At 39.1% G+C, this 22,918-nt stretch overlaps 1 protein-coding gene and 1 pseudogene across 4 annotated transcripts in view; one reads left to right on the top strand and one right to left on the bottom strand.

Moving 5' to 3' along the window:
* Window positions 1–22,918, top strand: part of ME1 (malic enzyme 1) — a 209,667-nt gene that overhangs the window by 44,600 nt on the left and 142,149 nt on the right. The window lies entirely within an intron of this gene.
* Window positions 5,288–12,452, bottom strand: LOC145521671 (ubiquitin-conjugating enzyme E2 E1 pseudogene; annotated as a pseudogene). Its single transcript, XR_014065574.1, has one exon. The product of XR_014065574.1 is annotated as a ubiquitin-conjugating enzyme E2 E1 pseudogene (transcript).

The raw sequence follows: 22,918 nt of genomic DNA, 5'->3' as shown, positions 1-22,918 counted from the left end.
ATCCATCTCATTTAATGTATCATTTAAGACTTGTGTTTCCTTATTAATTTTCTGTTTTGATGATCTGTCCATTGGTGTGAGTGGGGTATTAAAGTCTCCTACTATTATTGTGTTACTGTCAATTTCTCCTTTTATGTCTGTTAGTGTGTGTCTTATGTGTTGAGGTGCTCCTATGTTGGTTGCAGAGATATTTACAATTGTTACATCTTCCTCTTGGATTGATCCCTTGATCATTATGTAGTGTCCTTCCTTATCTCTCGTGATCCTCTTTTTTTAAGGTCTATTTTGTCTGATATGAGTATTGTTACTCCAGCTTTCTTTTGCTTCCCATTTGCATGGAATATATTTTTCCATACTCTCACTTGCAGTCTGTATGTGTCTTGAGGTCTGAAGTCAGTTTCTTGTAGATGTCATATATATGGGTCTTGTTTTTGTATCCATTCAGCCAGTCTGAGACTTTTTTTTTTGGGTTCCAAAATCACTGCTGATGGTGATTGCAGCCATGAAATTAAAAGATGCTTACTCCTTGGAAGGAAGGTTATGGCCAACCTAGATAGCATATTTAAAAGCAGAGACATTACTTTGCCAACAAAAGTCCGTCTAGTCAAGGCTATGGTTTTTCCAGTGGTCATGTATGGATGTGAGAGTCGGATGGTGAAGAAAGCTGAGCACCGAAGAATTGATGCTTTTGAACTGTGGTGTTGGAGAAGACTCTTGAGAGTCCCTTGGACTGCAAGGAGATCCAACCAGTCCATCCTAAAGGAGATCAGTCCTGGGTGTTCGTTGGAAGGACTGATGCTCTAGCTGAAACTCCAATACTTTGGCCACCTGATGTGAAGAGCTGACTCATTTGAAAAGACCCTGATGCTGGGAAAGATCGAAGACAGGAGGAGAAGGGGAAGACAGAGGATGAGATGGCTGGATGGCACCATCGACTCGATGGACATGGGTTTGGGTGGACTCCGGGAGTTGGTTATGGACAGGGAGGCCTGGCATGCTGCAGTTCATGGGGTTGCAGAGTCGGACACGACTGAGCGCCTGAACTGAACTGAACATACTATTTTCTATAGTGGCTGCAGCAATGTGCAATCTTACCAATGTTCACTTTTTTCCACATTCTCACCAACACCTGTTAATTTGTTGTCTTTTTGCTGATAGCCATTCTGACAGGTGTTAAGTGGTATCTCATTGGTGGTTTGGATTTGCATTTCCCTGATGATTAGTGATGTTAATACATCTTAATTTATTTTAGATATTAATCCCTTATTGGAGATATATTTGCTATATGTTAGATGAGTTTTGCTTTGTCTACCTCCTGGATCACTGGTTCATTCTTCTGTACCATCTAATCAACTTCTAAGTCTTTGTACCATCTAATCCAGTCCTTCTAGTGTGTTTTTCTTTCAGTTATTCTTCAACTCTGATTGGTTCATTGTTAACATTTTTTAACTCTTTGTTGAAATTTTCACTGTTTTCATCCATTCTTCTCCCAACTTTGGTGATCATCTTTATGATCATTACCTTGAATTCTTTTTTGAGTGTATTACTTACCTCTGTTTCATTAGTTCATTTTCTGAGATTTTGTCTTTATTCTTTCATTTGGGACATAGTCCTGTCTCCTCATTTTATCTAATTCTCTTTTTGAATCTGTGTAGTACTTAAGTCTGGAGAAGGCAATGGCACCCCACTCCAGTACTCTTGCCTGGAAAATCCCTGGACGGAGGAGCCTGGTAGGCTACAGTCCATGGGGTCGCTAAGAGTCGGACACGACTGAGCGACTTCACTTTCACTTTTCCCTTTCATGCCCTGGAGAAGGAAATGGCAACCCACTCCAGTATTCTTGCCTGGAGAATCCTAGGGACAGCGGAGTCTGGTGGACTGCTGTCTATAGGGTCGCACAGAGTCGGACACGACTGAAGCGACTTAGCAGCAGCAGTACTTAAGTCTGTTATGTCTCCTAGTCTTGGAAAAGCGGTCTTATGCAGGAGACATTCTGTGAGTCCCAGCATTGCACTCCCCCCTGGTCACTAGAGCTGTGTGCTCCAGGGGTGCTCCCTCTGTGGGTGCATGTGCCGTTAGTTGGAGCTGACTACCCCCTGCCCAGCCCTGTGTGGTTACTGTGGGTATAGTGGAGGGTGGGGCAGGCCCCCAGAGTTAATAGGCTGGAGGGAGGATTCTAAGATGGTGCTTTCCAGCACCTGTATCAGCATGGTACAATGAGAGACCCAACCCCAGATGGGTCCCAGCTGCCTCCTGTCTCTCTGGAATGCTTTCCAAGATCAACAGGTGGGTCTTACACAGGCACCTCTCAAATTACTACCATTGTGCTAGGACTCAGCTTGTGAGATTTTGTTCTCACCCTTTAAAGGGGGAGTCTCTGGTTCCTGTATCTCTCCTGCTGTCCCAAGTGTAAGCTCCACTGGTTTTCAGACCTTATGTTTTAGGGACTCATCTTCTGGTAAAGGATCCGCAGGCTGGGGAGACCAGCATGGGTCTCAGACTTCTTGTTCCTTGGGGAGGACCACTGTGGTGGTGATAGTCCTCCTGTTTGTGGGTCACCAGCAGGGACATGTTGGTCCTGAGCAAGCTGTGTCTTTACTTCTTCTACCTACCCATTTCACTGAGACTCCTCTCTGTATATTTCAGTTCAGTTCAGTTGCTCAGTTGTGTCCAACTCTTTTCGACCCCATGGACTGCATCACACCAGGCTTCCCTATCCGTCACCAACTCCCGGAGTTTACTCAAACTTATGTCTATCGAGTCAGTGATGCCGTCCAACCATTACATCCTCTGTCGTCCCCTTCTCCTCCTGCCCTCAATCTTTCCCAGCATCAGGGTCTTTTCAAATAAGTCAGTTCTTCGTATCAGGTGGCCAAAGTATCGGAGTTTCAGCTTCAGTATCAGTCCTTCCAATGAATATTCAGGACTGATCTCCTTTAGGATGGACTGGTTGGATCTCTTTGCAGCCCAAGGGACTCTCAAGAGTCTTCTCCAACACCACAGTTCAAAAGCATCAATTCTTTGGTGCTCAGCTTTCTTTATACTCCAACACTCACATCCATGTGTGATTACTGGATAAAACCATAGCCTTGACTAGATGGACCTTTGTTGTCAAAGTAATGTCTCTACTTTTTAATATGTGGTCTAGATTGGTCATAGCTTTTCTTCCAAGGAGCAAGCGTCTTTTAATTTCATGGCTGCAGTCACTATCTGCAGTGATTTTGGAGCCCCCAAAAAATAGCCTCTCACTGTTTCCATTGTTTGCCCATCTATTTGCCATGAAGTGATGGGATTGGATGCCATGATCTTAGTTTTTTGAATGTTGAGTTTTTAGCCAACTTTTTCACTCTCCTCTTTCCCTTTCATCAAGAGGCTCTTTAGGTCTTCTTCGCTTTCTACCATAAGAGTGTGTCATCTGCGTATCTGAGGTTATAGATATTTCTCCTGGCAGTCTTGATTCCAGCTTATGCTTCATGCAGCCTGGCATTTCACATGATATATTGCAAAATGTTATATATTTTTAGTTGTGAAAAATCTTCTCTGCTAGTCTTTTGTTGTTATTGTTCAGTTGCTAAGTCATGTCCAAATGTTTGCCACCCCATGGACTGCAGCACAACAGACTTCCGTGTCCTTCAATATCTCCCTGAGTTTGCTCAAACTCGTGTCCATTGAGTCAGTGAGGCCATCCAACCATCTCATCCTCTGTCGCCTCCTTCTCCTTCTGTCTTCAATCTTTCCCAGCATCAGGGTCTTTTCCAATGAGTTGGCTCTTCACATAATGTAGCCAAAGTATTGGAGCTTCAGCTTCAGCATCAGTTCTTCCAGTGAATATTCAGGGTTGATTTCCTTTAGGATTTACTGGCTTGATTTCCTTGCCATCCAAGGGACTCTGAAGAGTTTTCTAGCACCACAGTTCGAGAGCATCAGTTCTTTGGCACTCAGCCTTCCTTATAGTCCAGCTCTCTCATTCATATATGACTACTGGAAAAGCCATAGCTTTGACTATATGGACCTTTGTCAGCAAAATAATGTCTCTGCTTTTTAATGTGCTGTCTAGGTTGCTCATAGCTTTTCTTCCATGGATCAAGTGTCTTTTATTTTTTTATTTGTAAAATATATATATTTTATGAAGTATAGTTGACCTACAGTGTTGCAGGTACACAGCAAGGTGATTCAGTTATAGAAATACACATATATTTTTTTGAAATTATTTTCCATCATGCTAAGCTGCTAAGTCACTTCAGTCGTGTCCAACTCTGTGCGACCCCGTAGATGGCAGCCCACCAGGCTCCCCCGTCCCTGGGATTCTCCAGGCAAGAATACTGGAGTGGGTTGCCATTTCCTTCTCCAGTGCATGAAAGGGAAAAGTGAAAGTGAAGTTGCTCAGTCGTGTCCGATTCCTAGCAACCCCACGGACTGTAGCCTACCAGGCTCCTCCATCCATGGGATTTTCCAGGCAAGAGTACTGGAGTGGGGTGCCGTTGCCTTCTCCGTTTTCCATCATAGGTTATTACAAAATATTGACTGTAGTTCCCATTTCTATACAGTAAACCTTTGTTGCTTGTTGCATATGATGTTTTAATTAGAAATCTATCATTCTATTCATACTAAGTCAAACAAGTAGAATCAAGATGTCATAATTTTTTTAGTTTGGCAAAAATTCATAAGTTTTGTAAAATATATATTATACATATGTATATATATACAAAAGCTTTTCTACTACACTTGATAAAGGCTTGAGAAAGAACATAAAGAAAAAGAGAAGAGATGGAGAAATTGAAGAAATAAACTAAATGAAATGGAAGCACTGAATATGAAATAGAAAACGTGAAACAAACTAGATAAAAGTAAAAAATCATCACATAGTTCAGTCGTTTTTAAACATGACTGCTCATTATAAACATATCTGGAGCTCTGGAGAAAAAAAACAATACCTGAGCATTTCTATTTTTCAAAAAATTTCAAGATAATTTTGATATGCACCTGGATTTTAAAAAGTGGTAACATGTTTTTCTATTTGATCCTAGTTTTGGTGATTTAGAATTCTGTTATTTTTCTGTTGCCCAATCATAATACAGTGGTGTTAAGTGAGTAATAGTTAAGGAATCACAGTAATAAAAGATGTTTATCAGTTTTCACAAGCAATAACCAGACACAAAATAAAAGATAATTAAAATTGCAAGCCATAATGGGAGCATGGATTAACTTAACAATATAAAATAATTACATACAATTTGAGGGGGTCAAGCAGAGTGATGTGGTGAGTGGAAGTACATACATGCACATGTTTTTTTTTGTTTGTTTGTTTTAATATTGTTTATTAGCACAGTAACAAATGCAGACTTAAGTAGTCCACAACATAGAACCAATCCACTGAGCAACTCCTACTCCATGCCTGACAGTTAACAGCTTAAGGTATTTTACTACAGGTTTTCAAAAGTCCTGATTCAAACCTCTCTCTCTTCACAATAAAGTAGATTGGCATATAAAATAAAATACACAACTAGTCATTTTCTATACTGGTGTTTTATAGCCACGTGTCCATTTTATATATGAGATGACAGTCTCTAAAAGCTGTTAAATATCAATGTTCCCTTTCAAGGAGGGAAAACAAATTCCAATTTTTCAAAACAAAAAGTGTGTAGTCTTGGAAGGACTTTACATAAATGGCCATGTGTAACCTTTACGAAATTAAGCTGTTTTAAACTTACAGTCTACAAGCAACTGAACCCAAATGTCTATTCTTCTCTGTACTGCATTTCAGCTAATATTGCAGAACTAATGACAGTTTTTAAAAGTTGCTATTACCAATTCTGTCTACTGTAGCAAGATACCTTAAGTTACAACAAAATCTTAGGAAATAAGACTGAATAATATCTGTTATAGAAATACCCTACTCTTTGCCAACTCCCACCCTCCCCCACCCCTTCAAAATCGTAAGCAGCTCTCTCTGTGACAGACAAACAATGGAAAGCGCTGTGAACGCCCAGGTTATGTAGCGTATCTCTTGGTCCACTGTCTGGCCATTCTGTCATGTTCTGCTCTGTTGGTCATATACTGAGTGGCAATACTTCCCACCAAGGGGTCGGCAGGATTACAGTCTGTAAGAAGTGAGCAGATAGAAAGAAGGACTTTAGAAATGGTTAGTGCTGGACTCCAATTATCTTTCAAAATGTCCAAGCAAATAACTCCTTGACTGTTAATATTACAGTGACAGATTCTTGTTCGAAATGTAACCTTCGGAGGCTTGAAGGGGTACTCCGGGGTGAACGTGATGTCGAGGAAGAACACGCCGCCCTCGTACACGGAGCCCGGGGGCCCGAGGATGGTGGACCTCCACTCGTAGATGTTGTCGCCTTTGGGACCAGCGCTGCAGTTGGGCGGAGGGTCTAGAGTGATGTCCGCCAGCTCCTTCTGAATCCTCTTGGCGCTGGTGGAGAGGAGTTTGGAGTTTTTGCTCATGCTGACTTTGCTCTCCTTCTTCTTGGGGGTATTTGCTTCTTTCTCGGTTTGCTGGTTGGAGGACGAAGACGAGGAGGAGCTGGTGCTGGCCCTCGAATCGTCATCCGACATAGCGAACCCCCCGCCCCACCCCGCAAACAGCCCCTCTCTTTGTGTCTGGCTGCTCCGTGCCGCCGCGGTGGCTGCTGCTGCGGCTGCGGCTGGGCCTGGCCACTCGTGTCTCTCTCTCGCCGGGAGACACATGCACATGTTTTTATCCACCTAGGCAGTCTGTGTCTTTTGGTTCGTGCATTTAATCCATTTACATTTAAGGTAATTATTGATATATATGATCCTATTCAGTTCAATTCAGTTGCTCAGTCGTGTGCGACTCTTTGCGACCCCATGAATTGCAGCACACCAGGACTCCCTGTCCATCACCAACTCCCGGAGTCTACCCAAACCCATGTCCATCGAGTTGGTGATGCCATCCAACCATCCCATCCTCTGTCGTCCCCTTCTCCTCCTGCCCTCAATCCCACCGAGCATCAGGGTCTTTTCCAATGAGTCAACTCTTCGCATGAGGTGGCCAAAGTATTGGAGTTTCAGCTTCAACATCAGTCCTTCCAATGAACACCCAGGATTGATCTCCTTTAGAATGGATTGATTGGATCTCCTTGCAGTCCAAGGGACTCTCAAGAGTCTTCTCCAACACAACAGTTCAAAAGCATCAATTCTGCAGTGCTCAGCTTTCTTCACTGTCCAACTCGCACACCCATACATGACCACTGGAAAAACCATAGCCTTGACTAGATGGACCTTTTCTGCAGTAGTGATTTCCACCATTCTGTCCTCCAGGTCATTTATCCGTTCTTCTGCCTCAGTTATCCTGCTGTTGATTCCTTCTAGTGCATTTTTCATCTCTGTTTGTTCTTTAATTCTTTGGTAAACATTTTTTGCGTCTTCTCAATCTTTGTCTCCATTCTTTTCCTGAGATCCTGGATCATCTTCACTCTCATTATTCTGAATTATTTTTCTGGAAACTTGCCTATCTCCACTTCATTTAGTTGTTTTTCTGGGGTTTTATCTTGTCTCTTCACCTGTGACATAACTTTCTGGTTTTTCATCGTGATGAACTTCCGTAATATGTTTTTGTTTTAGCCGCTGTGAGACTGTGCTTCTTACTTCTTCTGTCTGCCCTCTGATGGCTGAGGCTAAGCTTCTTGATGAGAGGGACTGGCAATGGGAGAAACTGGGTCTTGCTCTGGTGGGCAGGGCCTTACTCAGTAAAGCTTTAATCCAGTTATCTGCTGATGAGTGGGCTTGCACTCCCTCCCTGGTAGTTTGGTCCAAGGTGACCCAGCCCTGTGGTCTATGGGCTCTATGGCAGGGTTACTCCCAGAGTGTTTACACCAAAGGAGACCTTCCAGTGCCCCCGTCCCTGTGGTGAGCCGCTGCCGACCCACACCACCACAGGAGGCCCTCCACCACTATCAGGTAGTTTTGGTTCAGTCTCCTCTGGGGTCACTGCTCCTCTCCTCTGGGTCTTGGTGTGCACAAGATTTTGGTCTAAGACTGTAGTCTGTTTCCCCCGACCTCTGGAAGTAGTATAATTAAATCCTCCTGGCTCAAGGCCAGATTCCCTGGGGATTCCCAGTGTCTTTGTTGGGTACCCAGGCTTGGAAGCCTGTCGTGGGTTTCAGAACCTTCACACCAGTGTGAGAACTTATTTGGTATTATTGTTCTCCAGCCAATATTCTCCATACCCTGCAGGTATGGAATTTCATTTTATCATGTTGTGCAGCTCCTACCATCTTGCTGTGGCTTCTTTGTGTTTGGGCGTGGGGTATCTCTTTTTGGTAGGTTCCAGTATCCTCTCATCGATAGTTGCTCAGCAGCTAGTTGCAATTTTGTTGTTCTTGCAGGAGGAGATGAGCACAAGTCCTTCTATTCCACCATCTTGAACGGGAAGCCTCTTAAGTGTCTTTTAATTTCATGGCTTTAGTCACCGTCCATAGTGATTTTGGAGCCCAAGAAAATAAATTCTGTCACTGTTTTCATTTTTCCCCATCTATTTGCCATGAAGTGATGGCACCAGATGATCTTAGTTTTTTGAATGTTGAGTTTTAAGCCAGCTTTTTCACTCTCCTCTTTCACCTTCATCAAGAGGCTCTTTAGTTCCTCTTCATTTTCTGCCATTAGGGTTGTATCGTCTGCATATCTGAAGTTGTTGATATTTCTCCTAGCAATCTCGATTCCAGCTTGTGTGTCATTCAGCCTGACATTGGGTTGCATATAAGTTAAATAAGCAGGGTGACAGTATACAGCCTTGATGTACTCCTTTCCCAACTTTGAACCAGTCTGTTATTTCCTGTACAGTTCTAACTGTTGCTTCTTGACCTGCATACGGGTTTGCCTGCAATGCAGGAGACCTAGGTTTGATCCTTGGGTTGGAAAGATCCCCTGGAGGAGAGCATGGCAACCCACTCCAGTATTCTTGCCTGGAGAATCCCTATGGACAGAGGAGCCTGGTGGGCTACACTTCATGTGGTCACAAAGAGTAGGACACAACTGAGTGACTAAGCACAGGTTTCTCAGGAGGCAGGTACGGTGGTCTGATATTCCCATCTCTTTCAAAATTTTCCACTGTTTTTTGTGATCCACACAGTCAAAGGCTTTAGTGTAGTTAATGAAGCAGAGGTAGATGTTTCTCTGGAATTCCCTTGCTTTTTCTATGATCCAGAGGATGTTGGCAATTTGATCTCTGGTTCCTCTGGCTTTTCTAAATCCAGCTTGTACATCGGGTAGTTCTCAGTTCACATACTGTTGAAGCCTATCTTGAAAGATTTTGAGAATTACCTTGCTAGCACATGAAATGAGTGCAGTTTTAAGGTAGTTTGAACTTTCTTTGGCAATGCCCTTCTTTGGAATTGGAATCCCTAGTCTTTAGGTTGTTTTGGTGACACTAATGGTAAAGAACCTGCCTGCCAATGCAGGAGATGTAAGAGACATGAGTTTGATCCCTGGGTTGGGAAGATCCCCCAGAGAATGGCATGGCAACCCACTCCAGTAGTCTTGCTTGGAGAATCCCGTGGACAGAGAGTCCTGGAGAGCTACAGTCCTTGGGGTTGCACAGAGTTGAGCAGGACTGAAGCAACTTTAGCATGCATGCATGCACATAGAGTGTTGCTCTTTAAGCAGTTGTGATTTTGGTGTGCTCATGGAGGAGGTGAGTTTAGGGCCATCCTACTTTGCCATCTTGATCCCACACCCCACCAATTCTGTAGTAGAATAATTCTCATGTCTTCTTTTATGATTATGAGGAAAGCAACCTTGTTGGAAATGTGTTACATGGCATGTATTTAGATATTATATTAGGAAGGAAATTGTGATTGTGTTTGAATAATGATGGATCTTTCAAGTGTCATTTAACATCTATATTATTTTTTAATTAATTTTTATTGGAGTATAGTTGCTTCACAATATAGACTATTTTTTTTTAAGTCAAAATTGACAAATGTCTTTTTAGCATTTCCTATTGCAGCAGTAGGTATTCTAAGACATTTAGAAACTAAACAGAAGGATTATACCCCTGATTATATTTAGTTTGTGAGTTTGATGGTAGCAATTAGGAACATAATTAGTGAAAGTTAAGCATTCATAGTGCAAGTACTGAGCTTAATACAGTTGCAAACAGGTATATCTTTTGATCTTATAGTTTTTAATCTTAATGACATGATACTTTCCTGTGGCTAGATTTTTATTTTTCATTTTGAATATGGCATTAAAATCTGGCTGGGCATCCAAAAATAAATTCTTATATGAATAACTCTACTTCTAACATTTTTCCTTGAGGTATGATACTGGAATATTCATTTATTGGTACTGTATAGAATTTCTTTTCTCTTTGGCATGGATATATTATGTGGATTTTTCAAGGTGTTGTGGATAATGATTTTTTAAGGCTGTTGTTGACTTTGCTTAGATTATCTTGTTCCCATAACATTCAGTTCAAGCAGAATTTTCAGTATTTGGTAATGCAGTTTGTTTATGTCAGTGTAGTTAACTGTGGCTAATTTGTAGATAGAGGTGTCACTTTTGGAAGCTAAAGACAATTCTTTTTTATATTTTTGCAGAATGCTGATCCCACTGTATTACTTAACTTACTTGTATTCTGTGAAACTGTTTTTAAAGAAAAGTTTTGTGGAAATTAATAAAGCAGGTATATGTTAAGAACAGTTAAAGTAGTTTTGCGTAATTTCTCTGGAAATATTTCTACCTGCTATATTTTACACTGCATTTTCCAAGAATCATCTCCCTTTCCTATGAGTTTTTATTAGCTGCATATCACTTTACCATGCCTTTGGCACTTAATCTTGTTCCTATTTTTTGATATTTTGAATGTTATATCAAGGTACTTGGTCTCTTTCTTTTTTAATTTTATTCATTTCAGTTTTTCAGTTAAGGTAAAGTTGACATATACTATTAGTCCCAGGTATATAATGTAATGATTCAGTATTTGTATATATTGTGAAATTATCAACACAGTAAGTCTAGTTAACATCCATCACCATACATAGTTACAAAAAAACTGTTCTCTTATGATGAGAACTATTAAGATACACTCTCTTCAGTTTAGTTCAGTCGCTCAGTCGTGTCTGACTCTTTGTGACCCCGTGAATCACAACACGCCAGGCCTCCCTGTCCATCCCCAACTCCCGGAGTTTACCAAACCCATGTCCATTGAGTCAGTGATGCCATCCAACCATCTCATCCTCTGTTGTCCCTGTCTCCTCCTGCCCCCAATCCTTCCCAGCATCAGGGTCTTTTCCAATGAGTCAACTCTTCGCATCAGGTGGCCAAAGTATTGGAGTTTCAGCTTCAACATCAGTCCTTCCAAAGAACACCCAGGACTGATCTCCTTTAGGATAGACTGGTTGGATCTGCTTGCAGTCCAAGGGACTCTCAAGAGTCTTCTCCAACACCATAGTTCAAAAGCATCAATTCTGCAGCGCTTAGCTTTCTTCACTGTCCAACTCTCCATACATGTCCAGCATCCATACATGACTACTGGAAAAACCATAGCCTTGACTAGATGGACCTTTGTTGGCAGAGTAATGTCTCTGCTTTTAAATATGCTATCTAGGTTGGTCATAACCTTCCTTGCAAGGAGTAAGCGTCTTTCAATTTCATGGCTGCAATCACCATCAGCAGTGATTTTGGAACCCAAAAAAATAAAGTCTGACACTGTTTCCACTGTTTCCCCACCTACTTCCCATGAAGTGATGGGACCAGATGCCTTGATCTTAGTTTTCTGAACGTTGAGCTTTAAGCCAACTTTTTCACTCTCCTCTTTCACTTTCATCAAGAGGCTCTTTAGTTCCTCTTCACTTTCTGCCATAAGGGTGGTGTCGTTTGCATATCTGAGGTTATTGATATTTCTCCTGGCAATCTTGATTCCCGCTTGTGTTTCTTCCAGCCCAGCGTTTCTCACGATGTACTCTGTGACAATATACAGCCTTGACGTACTCCTTTTCCTATTTGGAACCAGTCTGTTGTTCCATGTCCAGTTCTAACTGTTGCTTCCTGACCTGCATACAGGTTTCTCAAGAGACAGGTCAGATGGTCTGGTATTCCCGTCTCTTTCAGAATTTTCCACAGTTTATTGTGATCCACACAGTCAAAGGCTTTGGCATAGTCAATAAAGCAGAAATAGATGTTTTTTTGTGAAACTCTCTTGCTTTTTCGATGATCCAGTGGATATTGGCAATTTGATCTCTGGTTCCTCTGCTTTTTCTAAAACCAGCTTTAACATCTGGAAGTTCATGGTTCATGTATTGCTGAAGCCTGGCTTGGAGGATTTTGAGCATTACTTTACTAGCGTGTGAGATGAGTGCAATTGTGCGGTAGTGTGAGCATTCTTTGGCATTGCCTTTCTTTGGAATTGGAATGAAAACTGACCTTTTCCAGTCCTGTGGCCACTGCTGAGTTTTCCAGATTTGCTGGCATATTGAGTGCAACACTTTCACAGCATCATCTTTTAGTATTTGAAATAGCTCAGCTGGAATTCCATCACCTCCACTAGCTTTGTTTGTAGTGATGCTTTCTAAAGCCCACTTGACTTCACATTCCAGGATGTCTGGCTCTAGGTGAGTGATCACACCATCGTGATTCTCTGGGTCGTGAAGATCTTTTTTGTACAGTTCTTCTGTGTATTCTTGCCACCTCTTCTTAATATCTTCTGCTTCTGTTAGGTCCATACCATTTCTGTCCTTTATCGAGCCCATCTTTGCATGAAATGTTCCCTTGGTATCTCTAATTTTCTTGAAGAGATCTCTAGTCTTTCCCAATCTGTTGTTTTCCTCTATTTCTTTGCATTGATCGCTGAGGAAGGCTTTCTTATCTCTCCTTGCTATTCTTTGGAACTCTGCATTCAGGTGCTTATATCTTTCCCTTTCTCCTTTGCTTTTCGCTTCTCTTCTTTTCCCAGCTATCTGTAAGGCCTCCTCAGACAGCCATTTTGCTTTTTTTCCATTTCTTTTCCATGGGAATGGTCTTGATCCCTGTCTCCTGTACAATGTCACGAACCTCTGTCCATAGTTCATCAGGTCCTCTGTCTATCAGATCTAGTCCCTTAAATCTATTTGTCACTTCCACTATATAATCATAAGGGATTTGATTTAGGTCATACCTGAATGGTCTAGTGGTTTTCCCTACTTTCTTCAAGTTAAGTCTGAATTTGGCAATAAGGAGTTCATGATCTGAGCCACAGTCTGCTCCTGGTCTTGTTTTTGCTGACTGTATAGAGCTTCTCCATCTTTGGCTGCAAAGAATATAATCAATCTGATTTCGGTGTTGACCATCTGGTGATGTCCATGTGTAGAGCCTTCTCTTGTGTTGTTGGAAGAGGGTGTTTGCTATGACCAGTGCATTCTCTTAGCAAAACTCTATTAGCCTCATACTTAATATTACTCTGTTCATCTACTCACAAAGGAAAACAAAGTATTGATTATTTATTTCTCCTACTGTTTTAAGCATACTGTTCTAACAGGCAAATTCTCATAAATAATAGATCTGAAATAAATTAGCTTCATTCCAAGGAATCAGGCTGTGAGGAATAATATTTTGATTAAATAGATACCATACAACCTTAAAGGGGTTTCCCTCATGGCTCAGTCAGTAAAGAATCCACCTTCAATGCAGGAGACCTGGGTTCAGTTCCTGGGTCAGGAAGATCCCCTGGAGAAGGAAATGGTAACCCACTCCAGTATTCTTGCCTGGGAGATCCCATGGACAGAGGAGCCTGGAGGGCTACAGTCCATGAGGTCGCAAGAGTCAGACAAGACTTAGCAACTAAGCCACCATACAACTTTAAGCACCTACTGTATGCCTTTCAACTACTCATCTTTGTACTGAACATCACTGATATGATTTTGGCAAAAAAAAAAAATGAGCTAATATATAACAGTTTGTTGGTGATAGGTTTTTTAAAAAAACATTTCCATAGTCTGACCCAACTGATATCATTAATTGCTTGGCCAAAAATGAGATGAAAAAGCATTCAGTGAGCAAATTAATCAGAGGAAACTGGACTTAAGTAAAATTCAACAGGACCCTTTATTGTAGGATTTTTCAGTCTAATATATATTTTGCAAGTGTTTTGAATGAGTGGAATTAGGTTAATCTAGATAATATACTCAGCATAATCTTGACACAAAGTAATTTTTCCCAAGTGGTGGTTATTACAACTGGTATTACTATAACTCCTGGATTTCTTGATGACTAAACGGATGATGGTATCACTCACCGAGTTTTGAAATAATCAAATATGTTTGTAAAGGAAGTAGAAAGTTCTTTTCGGGACAGGTTGAATGTTTTTTTTTCCTGGGCATTTTATTTTTTACTGAAGTATATAAGTGTATATATATATTATATATATATATTTCACATTCTTTTCTGTTATGATTTCTTACAGGTTATTGATTATAGTTCCCTGTGCTATAAGTAGGAATGTGTTGTTTATTTTATATATAGTAGTTTGTATCTGCTAATCCCAAACTCTTAATTTATTCCTTTTCCCCTTTGGTAACCAAAAATTTGTTTTCTATATCCATAAATCTGTTTCTATTTTATAAGTAACTTCACTTATATTGTTTTTTAGATTCCACATATAAGTGACATGATATTTGTCTCTCTGTTTCTGAGTTAACTTGGTATGATAGTCTCTAAGTCCACCCATATTGCTGCAAATGACATTATTTCATTATTTTTTATGGTCAAGTAGTATTCCATTGTGTATATTTACCACATTATTTTTATCCATTCATCTGTCAATGAACACAGGTTGCTTCCATGTCTTGAAGAAGAATCTTTTTTATTACTTTTATGTACAGAAAACTCAATAGTGTACACTCAGCCCAGCTTGGTGGCCAGTTCTTTAGCCTTCGCCTTTTCCAGCTTGGCGATGTGGGCCACTGACTTCAGCCCCAGGACATTGCCTCCCCAGTGACGACAGATCTCATCGTATCTGTCATTGTAATTGGTCCTGATGGCTTCCACCAGCTTAGCCAGGGCACTCTTGTCCTCCGAGTTGACCTGTGTCTTGACTATTGCAAATAGTGCTCCTGTGAACATAGGGGTGCATATATCTTTTTGAATTACAGTTTTGTTTACATACGTGCCCAGGAGTTGGACTGCTGGATCATATGGCAACTCTATTTTCTGTTTTTGTTTTAAGGAACCTCCATACTGTTTGCATAGTGGCTGCACCAGTTTACATTCCAACCAACAGTATAGGAGGATTCTGTTTTCTGCACACTCTCTGCAGCATTTATTATTTGTAAACCCTTTAATTCTGACTGGCATGAGGTGATAATCTCACTTTGTGGTGGCCCAAAAGTTCGTTCTGGTTTTTCTGCGAGAGGTTACTGAAAAACCCAAATGAATTTCTGGGCCAACACAGAGTTTTGATTTCCATTTCTCTAGTAATTAATGAAGTTGAGCATCTTTTCATGTGCCTCTTGGACATCTGTCAAGACATGCTGAGTTTTAAATGTCTTTGGGACTTCCAAATTGAGGGAGTTGTCTAAAAGGCAGTTAAATATATAGACCTAGAACTTAATGTACTTAAGGATCCTAGTATTTTAGCTCACACATTATATATACTACATAAATAGTACATATTTTGATTTTGACAATGATGAAGATGATTAAAAAGACTAATTATCAAAGAGACTCAATAAGATATGGGATTTTTGCTTTCTTTTTTCCCAGAAAATTATTAGAGAAGTGCATAGAAGGAAATACTAAGACAAACCAAAACAAAATACTAAGATAGTTTTTCTGTATTTATTGTTTATTTGTAAATATATTTCCTTTTGGAGAAGGAAATAGCAACCTACTCCAGTATTCTTGCCTGCAGAATCCCATGGACAGAGAGGAGCTTGGCTGGCTACTGTCCATGGAGTCGCAGTTGTCAGACATGACTTAGCAACTAAACCACATAATTCCTTAGGAATTCCAAAAAGGACTTGAAGTATATTATTTGTTATTTAAATTGAACTAAACTTTCTTTGTTACCTTATGTGTAATTTCATATGAGGATGTCTGCCTAGTAGTACAGAAATGGTCATAAACATGACTGTTATTCGACCATGGTTATCCCAATGGAAACAAAGTTTCTGCAGGTATGCCAAGAGGTCAGCAAATTTTGTAGTGTTATTGGGTGAGGGTGTTGGTGAATTGATATTTGTTTTGTGAAATAGCAGTAAGAAAAAATGCTTAAAACGGGTAAATGTAAAAAGAAACCTTCCCAAAGCCAATACTCCTTTAACCCAAGCATATTCTCATATGCTACAGATTTAATAATTAGAATAGCTATCAAATGTTTAGTTAATAGAACGGACACTTTCATAATGTATTCTGTTTTATCAATTTTCTCATTTTAAATGTACCTGGTTTTCCTAACAAATATTTTTTTATGAGGTACTGCACAGTTTTGTGATAGCAGTTTATTAAGCTATTAGTGTTTTAATTAACTCAGTAATTGCTTATGGAAAATATGATTTCACAGCCAATTTTAATAGCTATGAGTTAAATGTTTAACCACTAAGGTTGTGGTGCTTTGAATAGTTTATTTTTTGTGATCTGATTGTTAGTGGTCCATTGTTATGTAAACTGCCTGGTGATCCAGTGGCCAGAGGTTAATAGACATCTCTTGATCTCCTAGGTCATCTTACTTCCAGAGCTAAGGGAGTTTCTGGGAAGGGGTCAGAGGAGGTCCTAAATCTCTTAAGTAGTCCTGGATATAGAGTGGCCCAGGTGGACCAGAACTATTATCAACAGAGAGTAGCTTCTTTCTATTAAACCACTTTAGCATCTTTGGAAATACTTAAGAGTTTTGAGATTCAGGGAATATTTTTGGCTTATAGCTCTGGTTCAGTTTGTAATTTTTACTTTTTATTGTATTGGAAGCTTCTATTTCTATAGTTTTATTTGTTTTAGAGTCTCTAGAAATTGAAATGGTTTGTTTTAAGAGAACAACTAATTTTTAATGCTTCTAGAAAAGTGAACATTTAAATGTTAGATATTAATAAGCTTTTTTACTCTTTACCTATGGTAATACACCTTTGTTTTGGATTTATACTTATTCCAAAATATTCTTTTGTCATTTATTTCTTTTCCCATGACATAGGCTGAATATTTGCATCTTTTGTTTCTACAGCACTACATGGTGAAATTTTTTTTTCCAAAAGCATGAAAAAAGTTTTTGGAATATTTGGACTAGTTCAAGTCTCTTAATTACTCTCTTGGTTACTGTTACCTCTGGATTTTTTACAGATAATTATTTGCAAAAAGTTGATTGTCATTTATTGAGATTTAGAGGATGTAGTAATTAATTCGAATTGACTATTTTTTCTGAGCAGACTCTCATATTTATGAAAGTGTATGAATATGTGATTTGTGTTAATAGGAGTGAGGTAGAGGAGCCTGTTACCTTAAGTACTAGAAATTCAGTGTGTGCCCACAAGTAGCTTGAAATACTAAACTATCTTCTTTCTTAAGAAATTCCTTAATTAGGAAATATCTGGAGAATGGAAAAAATGTAGGCATGATTCAGACATTATTTTTTCACATCAGGATCTAAGTATTTTCTAAATGTATGCATAGACATATAACTCTTTTGCACAGCAGTGAAACTTATCTTTTACTGTAAAAGACCCTTAAAAACTATAATGTAACAGTTCATTGAATCTCCATATTCAGCTGGCGACTTTATGTGTGGAAAACTTGAATGGAAATTTAAGTTTAGGATCCAAAAATAACTTTGCTACAATCTGTGTGGTACACCCAGGTGTTTTGATTTAAGCTTACACATAGCATATGGAAAATTAAGAAAAATTACCAATTTTTATCTCAAGTAGTATTTGTGAAAGTGTATTAATCCAATTGGGTGTTATTGTATGTTTTTAAGAAGGATTACATGTGCCAGTCTTTATTACTAAAAATAAAGACTTTTTTTAAAAGAGAGGCAAGAAGTTATCCTTCCCAGATCACATCTGGAATATTGTGTTTAGTTCTGGATTTCATATTTTTGAAAGGACATAAGCAAACAGATATATCCAAAGAGGAGTGACCAAAGCAGTGAGTTACTGAAAACTGGATAATGAGAAAGAGTTGGGGGGGTAGAAATGTGGAGCCTTAAAGACAAGACTTGAACAGGACGTAGTTAGGTCTTAAGTTATTCGGAAGATTTTCATGTGAGAAAAAGAATATACTTGCATGGAATAGCCTCAAAATGTAGAAATGGAACATCTCACAACTAATTCACACATCATTTCAAATAGCCCTGCTTTCTACTTCAGAAAGTTTTTAATAGCAACTTTAAATCACAATTTTAGGGCATATTAAAATAAGTAGATTTTCAAATAAGAAGGAATTTAAACAGGTTTAAAGTGATTTGATGACATAGCTTATCAAAATTCCTATTCTTTTCCCTCAAAATACACATAAGCACATGTCAGTTTACACAGCAGTATCCTATACGGAGAAGGCAATGGCACCCCACTCCAGTACTCTTGCCTGGAAATTCTCATGGACTGAGGAGCCTGGTGGGCTGCAGTCCATGGGGTCGCGAAGAGTCGGACACGACTGAAGCGACTTAGCAGCAGCAGCAGCATCCTAGTTTTAGGCTGGTTCATTTTCAGAATTTCTCCAATTTGAATGGATAAATGTTTAATGTTGACATTTTTTCATCTGAAGTAATTATGTTCTCATCTGATTTTTAATTTCTTTGTAGTTTTTTTTCAGACTATTTGTTTTTCTGTATATGCTTTGAAACTATTGTTTATTTTTATATGTTTTATTTAACTTAGTTACTTAATTTAACTTAGTCTTTAACTTAGTTAACTAATTTTAGCTAGTAGGGGCGTTATTAGGAAGAATTTTCCAGGAGGTAATGCTTTGCCCCTCCCCTTAACCCCTCCTCACCCACCTCCATTCAGTAGTTGAGTAGAAACAGCCAGCCTAGATGTTTGCTTTTATTCTTTCCAAGATTTCCTACATGCTTCTTAGGTATGCTTCTGGAAGTTTGAAGGTCTATTTTCATGACAAAATAATCTGTATTTAGTATCGTCTAAGAATTCTTTTATATACCTTTAAAAAAATATTGGATATTTTGTACCTAGGTAATTTTATATTCTAAATTTCAACTCTCTGAAGTAAAATCATAATTGAAGTTGTCAGTTTCAGTGCCTTACTATATATTTTATGATGATATTTTATATTCATTGTAGTAAAATTTATACAATATTTGATAGAATCCTGAATTATGAACTGAACTGACTCTCACAGAGTCAGACACAACTGAGTGACTGAACTGAACTGAACTGAATTATGTAATTATCTACTTAAAATAAATCATGAAAGTTACTGAATTTCATTTCTTTCTAAGCAGAGAAAATTTTCATTTATCAATATAAACTCTACTCTTACATTGATTGGTGACTGAATGAATGACATTTATAATAATTTGGAGGATGTCGTATTTTATACATTTTACAAAATTACTGGTGCTTTGTGAAATAAAACATTTTCACTATGAAATGAGGTAATATATTTTAAAAACTGAAAATGTGTAAGTATGTTATTTCCCTAATGGAAGAAGTTAATTTTCACTGTCAGTGTGCCAAATAAATGCCATCTGTTTGATGGATTCAGTGTTACCTTAGGATTCTTTCCAGTGTTTTCTACCGTGGAAAGTACTTTGGATTTTAACTATCAGAACAGCATCTATTAATTTTAGCTTAATTAATTGGAATGCTCATATCAATCTTAAAATGAATAAAGAAGAGCTTATCTCAAATTGATTTTGTGAGCATTTACAGTTCACAATTGTTTGGAAATAGTTGGTGAGTGAAGTTTGTGGAATATATGGAGATGGAGTCATTAACATTTGGTAGCTGTTGGCTTTAAAAATCTATTTATTTTATAAATAATTTAAAACAGTCATTACAAGAAGTTCAGTACCAAGTTGTAAGTACCAGAGTTGGGGCTTGAACTCGTTTTTATACATTGTTGTCCTCTGTAATAGAGTTCTGCAGAGAAAGAGAATCAGTAATATGTATGTATCAGTTCAGTTCAGTTGCTCAGTTGTGTCTGACTCTGTGACCCAATGGACTGCAGCACGCCAGACTTCCCTGTACATCACCAACTCCCAGAGCTTGCTCAAACTCATATCCATGGAGTCGGTGAGGCGATCCAACCATCTCATCTTCTGTCGTCCCCTTCTCCTCCTGTCTTCAATCTTTCCCAGCATCAGGGTCTTTTCCAGTGAGTCAGTTTTTCCCATCAGGTGGCCCAAGTATTGGAGTTTCAGTTTCAGCATCAGTCCTTCCAATGAATATTCAGGACTGATTTCCTTTAGGATGGACTGGTTGGATCTCCTTGCAGTCCAAGGGACTCTCAAGAGTCTTCTTCAACACCACAGCTCAAAAGCATCAATTCTTTGGTGCTCAGCTTTCTTTATAGTCCAACTCTCACATCCATACATGACTACTGGAAAAACCATAGCTTTGACTAGACAGACCTTTGTTGGCAAAGTAATGTCTCTGCTTTTTAATATGCTGTCTAGGTTGGTCATAGCTTTTCTTCCAGGGAGCAAGCATCTTAATTTCATGGCTGCAGTCACCATCTGCAGTGATTTTGGAGCCCAGAAAAATAAAGTTTCTCACTATTTCCATTGTTTCCCCATCTATTTGCCATGAAGTGATGGGACCGGATACCATGATTTTAGTTTTCTGAATGTTGAGTTTTAAGCTAACATTTTCACTCTCCTCTTTCACTTTTATCAAGAGACTCTTTAGTTCTTCTTCGCTTTCTGCCATAAGATTGGTGTCATCTGCATATCTGAGGTTATTGATATTTCTCCCAGCAATCTTGATTCCAGTTTGTGCTTCATCCAACCTGGCATTTCTCATGATGTACTCTGCATATAAGTTAAATAAGCAGGGTGACAATATACAACCTTGATGTACTACTTTCCCCATTTGGAACCAGTCTGTTGTTTCATGTCTGGTTCTAACTGTTGCTTCTTGACCTGCATACAGATTTCTTAGAAGGCAGGTCAGGTGGTATTCCCATCTCTTGAAGAATTTTCCACAGTTTGTTGTGATCCACACAGTCAAAGGCTTTGGCGTAGTCAGTAAAGCTGGAGTAGATGTTTTTCTGTAACTCTCTTGCTTTTTCGATGATCCGACGGATTTTGGAAATTTGATCTTTATGTATATGTATATGTGGTTGTGTGTATGGAGAGAGAGATTTATTTTAAGGGATTGGTTCACGTAGTTGTGGAAGCTGGCAAGTCCAAAATCTTCAGGATAGGCCTCCAGGCTGGAGAACCAGGGAAGAGTGGATGCTGCAATTGACTCTAAAAAATCCTTTGCTAGCAGAATTCCGTTTCCCTTGGGGAAGGTCATATAAGTCTTTTGTAAGGTCTTCAAATGATTGGATGAGGCCTGTCCACATTATGGAAGGTAAACTGCTTTATTCCAAGTCTGCTGATTTAAATGTTAATCTCATCTAAAAATTAGCTTTCCAGAAACATCTAGAGCAATGTTTGGCCCAGCTGTCTGGGTACCTTGCCTAGCCAAGTTGACACATAATATTAACTGTCACATCCTCCTAGACTAATGTTGAGTCTTCTTTTTACATTGGTTGTATGTTCTATCTTGGATCTGAGTTGTTCAAAGAAGCTACACTCTTAACATGTAGCTTCTTGGGCTTTTCCTCATTGACTAATATGTGTTCTGATTTTCAAACGCTAAATTTATATATTGTGTTGCTAAGATTTTTCTCCCAGATATGGAGTGTTTACATGTAAAAAATTTCATGTATTTCTTTCTAGAAGATTTAATTCTAATAGATATTCCATAGGAATATTGTTCAAATGTGGTTTCACTTTAAGAAGTTTCTAACACTGATTGATCTGATGATAATAATTTAACATTTAAACCTAGTTTTAGACATGGTCAAATAACACTGTTGATCATTCAGTGCTTCTAGAAGGGCTTTGCTTTGTTTTCTTTCTAACTCTGCCACTTCGTCAAAACCTTTTTGCTGATTCTCTATGTTCATGATTTCTTCTCGCCTACCTTTCTTTAACAGAAATATATTGTGTCCACTGCATGCCAGGCATTTTACTAACTGGGTATGGGTAAATAAAAGACACATTTCCTGCCTTTGTGGAATTTACCAGTGAAGGCATACCTTGAAGATATTACAGTTTTACAGTTTGCCACAGTAAAGCGAATATTGCAATAAACTTGAGTCACACAAATATTTTTGGTTCCCCAGCACACGTGAAAACTATCTTTACACTGTACTGTAGTCTGTTAAGTTGTGCAATATTATGTCTAAAAAACCAATGTACATGCCTTAATTTAAAAATACTTTATTGCTAAAAGTTCTAACCATCATCTGAGCCTTCAGTCAGTTGCAGTCTTTTTGCAAGAGTAACATCCAAGATCAGAGACAACAGAACACTGAAACAAACATGGAAAGGTTTGAGATACTAGGAGAATTACCACTGTATGACCCAGAGTCATGAAGTGAGCAGATACTGTTGAAAAAATGGTGCTGATAGACTTGCTCAACAAAAAGTTGCCACAAACCTTCCATTTGTTTTTGTTTTTTAAAGCATGTGTCTCAGAATAAGAGACACAGATGCATAGAACAATTTTATGGACTCTGAGGGAGAAGGTGAGGGTGGGACGTTCTGGGAGAATAGCATTGAAACATGTATATTATCATATGTGAAACAGAACACCATTCCATGTTCGATGCATGAGACAAGGGCTCAGGGCTGGGGCAACGGGATGACCCAGAGGGATGGGATGGGGAGGGAGGTGGGTGGGGGGTCCAGGAAGGGGAACACATGTAAACCCATGGCTGATTCATGTCAATGTATGGCAAAAACTAC

This window comes from Giraffa tippelskirchi, chromosome 9, assembly GCF_054371585.1.
Source record: "Giraffa tippelskirchi isolate mGirTip1 chromosome 9, T2T-mGirTip1v1.2.pri, whole genome shotgun sequence".
Classification (NCBI taxonomy): domain Eukaryota; kingdom Metazoa; phylum Chordata; class Mammalia; order Artiodactyla; family Giraffidae; genus Giraffa; species Giraffa tippelskirchi.
This window is presented reverse-complemented; position numbering and strand designations above follow the sequence as displayed.